General features: G+C 34.5%; 1 pseudogene; it reads left to right on the top strand.

Moving 5' to 3' along the window:
* The window catches only part of LOC107752853 (sodium-dependent neutral amino acid transporter B(0)AT1-like), a 10,440-nt pseudogene that overhangs the window by 2,923 nt on the left and 2,377 nt on the right, over window positions 1–5,140 (top strand).

Raw genomic sequence — 5,140 nt, forward strand, 5'->3', positions numbered from 1 at the left:
GGGGTGAAGCTTGCCCCTTTTAGACTCTATTCATTAAAAAAAAAACACTAGCTTCTCTAATCTTTTTGTATCATATCTATTTGTTTTCTTTTTATTTATTATAGAATTAACAAAATCAAAAAAGGCATCTAGCTTACTCTGTTCTTTTTCTATTCTATCTGTTTTCTTTTTATTTATTATATAATAAAAAAAAAACTTGCTACGTGTACTGCGTTAAGCCAACTGAGACTTGTTATAGCACTTGCATATCATTGCTTTCTTGTTGATTTTGATTGCTTCCATTGTCCTCATTTGTAAGTCGCTTTGGATAAAAGCATCTACTAAATGACTAAATGTAAATGTAATAGTATGAATAAAAATTTAATTGTATTTAAAGAATTTGTAATTGTATTGATAGATTGTATTAGAGTTTATGACACATTTGTGGTGGAAAACACCAAACCACAAGATGTGAAAAGCATCAATGACATATCACAACCTAATGTAAATAATATTTATTTTCTTTCAGGGGCTTTCATGATTCCCTTCCTAATCCTGCTGGTTTTTGAAGGAATTCCTCTCCTCCATCTAGAATTTGCCATTGGTCAGCGGCTAAGAAAAGGAAGCATTGGGGTGTGGAGAACTATTAACCCCTACATGCTAGGTGTTGGTGAGCAAAATATTGAATATTACATTAAGTATAATACAAATAATAGAGATTGTAGGCAGGGTCAGTTTTTTTTTTTTTAAGAAATTAATATTTTTATTCAGTGAGAATGAAATAAATTGAGTAAAGACATCTATACTTTAAATAAATAAATAAATAAATAAAAGACTTGGTAACACTTTATTTTAAGGTGTCCTTGTTACACATGTTACATGTACTTACTATTATAATAACAATTAATTATGCATAATTACATGCAAGTAGCCCTAATCCAAACCCAAATCCTAACCATTAACCATATAGTAAGTACATGTAGTTAATTAATATTATTCAGTACTTATATGTATAATTACACCGTAACAAGGACACCTTAAAATAAAGTGTAACCTAAAACGTCTAAGTAATGTGTCCATGTTGATTATGTGATCTAAGCAGGTTACTTCCTGTTCTGTTTCAGGTATTGCATCTCTGTGTGTGTCCTTTCTGGTCAGTCTGTACTATAACCATCATAGCCTGGGTCATGTGGTACTTCTTCAACTCCTTCCAGGAGCCGCTGCCTTGGAGCCAGTGTCCCATCAATGCCAACAGGACAGGTACAGTATATGAGCACCCTGAGAAGGAACTAAATTCTGAATGTGTTTTTTTTTAAATGCCACTATGGACATTTTGTTCATTATTTGGCAGGACTAGTTTCTGAGTGTGAGAGGAGCTCACCTGTGGATTATTTCTGGTATTGTGAGACTCTGAACACCTCAGCGGCCATAGAGGAGACAGGAGGTCTGCAGTGGTGGATGATCCTCTGTCTGATCTAAGCCTGGGGAGTGCTGTATGTCTGCTGCATCCGTGGAATAGAGACGACTGGAAAGGTAGAGCTGCTCAAATAACAGCACTGATGGAAAACAAGAATATTTCAGAATTTGAAGCAGATTTACAGTATATTTACGAATGAAGTCACGTTCATAGCTTTTGTTAATTTGCTAATCCAGTTTTTCAAATGTGAAGGAACTGCAGTTCATGAAATGTAAAATATAAAAATAAAGTTTACAGTGTTTTCACCATCAGAGAACCTCAGCTTACAGTAAACACTGCTTGTTTATTTATTTATTTATTTATCTATTCATTCATTCATTCATTCATTCATAACTAATTATTAGGCCATATCAAAACTAAAAATATATGTAAAATATATACTGTAAAATAATATGCAATATATAAATAATACATTTCCATATATGCAAATATATACAATCCAATTTAAAAATTACAGTAAAATTTGTACAGAGTTTTTATATGAAGTTTATTATTGAACATAAAATGACATACAATATGTAAGGAAATTTATTGTCACATATTTTTCAATATATGAATATATGTGTAACATGTATGTCTTGTGTTTCCATTGTGTTGTTGGCTTGACCTAGTTTTCCTATGTTCTAATTTAGTTCATTCTGTCCACCTGTTTTCTTGTTAGTTACCTCATTAGTTTGTTTGGTTCATGCTTATAAGTCCTCAGTTTCGTATGTATTATTCTGCATTCTACATTATTCTACAATAAAGAATTGAATATATTGATTGCTAATATATAAGGAAATATATTTTCTTTGTATAAGGGTCAATCATTATATATATATAAAAAACAATCAAAATAAAAGTCTAAAAAAAAGTGTAATCAGACTTATAAAGTAAATATTTCACGTCTATGGGGTTCGACTGACAAAAAAAAAAAAAAGTTTGGGAAGCCCTGTGCTAATCTGTAATCATTAATGCTCTAAGACAGCTTTACCAGTAAAACAGGCAATACTCAATACAGTTATCAAAGGTTATGCCTTTTTATATCATGATAATGCTATAAACTAATGTTGAAATAAAGAATAAAGATCACAGTGATGTACTGTAAGGACACCTGCTTGTAAAAATTTCCAGCACAGAACTGGTTTACAGCTTTACAGCTCTTGTGAACAATTAAGCAGACAGTTTTGTTTTAACTGTTGCAGTAAAAAGGATTATAATTCCAGAATGTCAAAGTATTTATCTCTAAATCAAGAGCCATAAAACATAAAGTTTGAACTCACTGTACCACACCCAAAGTATTTGTCATCAGATTTTATTAGATATGATATTGACATGTAATTAAGGTTGATTCCCTCTCCTCTTTTCTCTTTAAAGGCTGTTTATGTGACGTCTACACTGCCATACGTAGCTCTTACGATCTTCCTGATCAGAGGACTGACTCTGAAAGGATCCGTTGATGGCATTAAGTTCCTCTTCACTCCAGATGTGAGTGTCAAAATCAAACAAATTCAACAGATTTACTTTCATGACATAAAAAGTTTTAACACATTCAGTACTCTCATAAAACACAAAATTGTGTATTTGTTTGCAGCTAAACGAGTTAGCAAACCCAACCACATGGTTAGATGCAGGTACACAAGTGTTTTATTCATTTTCTCTGGCTTTTGGAGGTCTCATCTCCTTTTCCAGCTATAATTCTGTGCAGTAAGTTCATGTTTAAGTGTTTTTGTGTTTGTTGAGGCTCTTTTTACACTACATACATACACACAGACAGACATACACAGATCATTTTTTGTAGAATAAAGCCTTTTATTGTGTGAAAGGTTGCACATTTGTCTCTGCGAGGTTCATTCTTACAGGCAAGAGCCGATCCTCCCTATAGGCAAAATACGCAAGCTGCGTATGGCCCCCGAAACACCAGGGGGCCCCCTTGCTCTCAAAGATGATTTAATTTTAGTTTTGTTTTTCAATTTGGCCAGCTGTTATGAAAACATGAATCATCATTTCTTTTAATGTGGTGCGCTGTCGCCCTTTCTACGTAAAAATCAGTCAAATCATGTAATGTGAATGTCGTACAGTCTTGCTCGAGACTAAAAAACGAGTTGAAAGTGTACCGAGCCGCGGAAGAGACACTGTTTCTCAAGCACTTTTCGCGAGCGCGATTCGAGACGGAGTGAAACACGGACAAATGTGTTTCATTCATTCGTTCATAACCACTCATACACCACTCCACCGCCAACCGCCAACACAGTTTTGCGTAGGGCCCCAGAAGTCTAGGATCGGCACTGTAATGCCCGGTTCAGACTACACGATTTTAGTCCGATTTTGCCACGATTTGCTTGACGTAGGGTGTCGTGGGGATTCGACAATAAACGACAATGGGCGTCGGGACGCAAGATTCCATAGTTTCAGCACGTGTAGTGTGTCATAGTGGACGACAACCGATTCCGCGTCTGCGATGCTTCACAACATCACGACAGAAAGACTAGCATGTTAAATTTTTTTTCCGTCGTCCACGACGAGTTCTGTCACATTGGTGACATTGACCAATAGCAGCACAGAAGCTCTTTCATACACGGGTTTCAAACATGGCTAAACAAAAGAGAGATGATGGTGCTGCTAGGTGAAATTATGAGATGGAGGAAAGGTTCGTGGAGCTGTGGCAACAGTACTCCTGCCTGTATGATGTGTCATCTTATCGTGACCGACAAAAATATCGTGTACCCCACCCAGTGTTCACTGCAAATACCTCAGTGATTATCAAACTAAGTATTCCCTCTCTTTCCATCAGCAATAACTGTGAGCAAGATGCAGTAATCATCTCCATCATTAATGCCTTTACCTCGATCTACGCTGCCACTGTCATCTATAGCATCATTGGTTTCAGAGCTACAGAGAGATTTGATGACTGTTTGAGTGGGTAAGTGTTTGGTAGTGTCACATTCTTAAAGCTTTATATATTTATAAATAAAAAGTTGTTGTTTTATCATACCTAATGCATGAACTATTGTTAAAATATTAGAATAGTGTTATAACCACTGATCTATAATAGAGATTATATAGCTCAGTGGTTATGACACATTTAAACTCCATTCTGAAGCACTTATCTTGACTTTGTCCTGCAGGAACATCTTGACTCTTCTGAACACATTTGATCTGCCAGAGGGAAGCATCACTCAGAGCAACTATCAAGAAGCTCTCCACAGCCTTAATACTACAAACCCTGATATCATCAGCAGCCTTGCTCTTAAGACCTGTGATCTAAACAGCTTCCTCAGTGAGGTATACAGTATAAGGATGGGTGATATACTGCTTTTTTATTTCAATACCAAGTTCTTCCAAGACCAGCCTATACTGGTGCGAATATTTATATAGCCTATTCTAATAAACGAAAGGATTTTGTGCTCTCTGCGGGGTAAAATGTATAATTGGAGTCATTTATCTTCAAAATTTGAAGAGCATCATTAACATTAAATCTAAAATACAAAATATAAATTTTTGTTTGTTATTATTATTACTATTATTATACAAACAACTTCTAATGTAAAGTTACATTAGCACCATGGAAATCTATTGATTAATGACACATTTAACTTTGCCATTATTGTTTTTTTTTTGTTTTTTTTTCAAATAAAATCACTAGTTATATATATATATATAAATATATATATATATATATATATATATATACTGTATATATAT

Source organism: Sinocyclocheilus rhinocerous, unplaced genomic scaffold, assembly GCF_001515625.1.
Source record: "Sinocyclocheilus rhinocerous isolate Xijiao unplaced genomic scaffold, SAMN03320098_v1.1 scaffold771, whole genome shotgun sequence".
NCBI classification, from domain to species: domain Eukaryota; kingdom Metazoa; phylum Chordata; class Actinopteri; order Cypriniformes; family Cyprinidae; genus Sinocyclocheilus; species Sinocyclocheilus rhinocerous.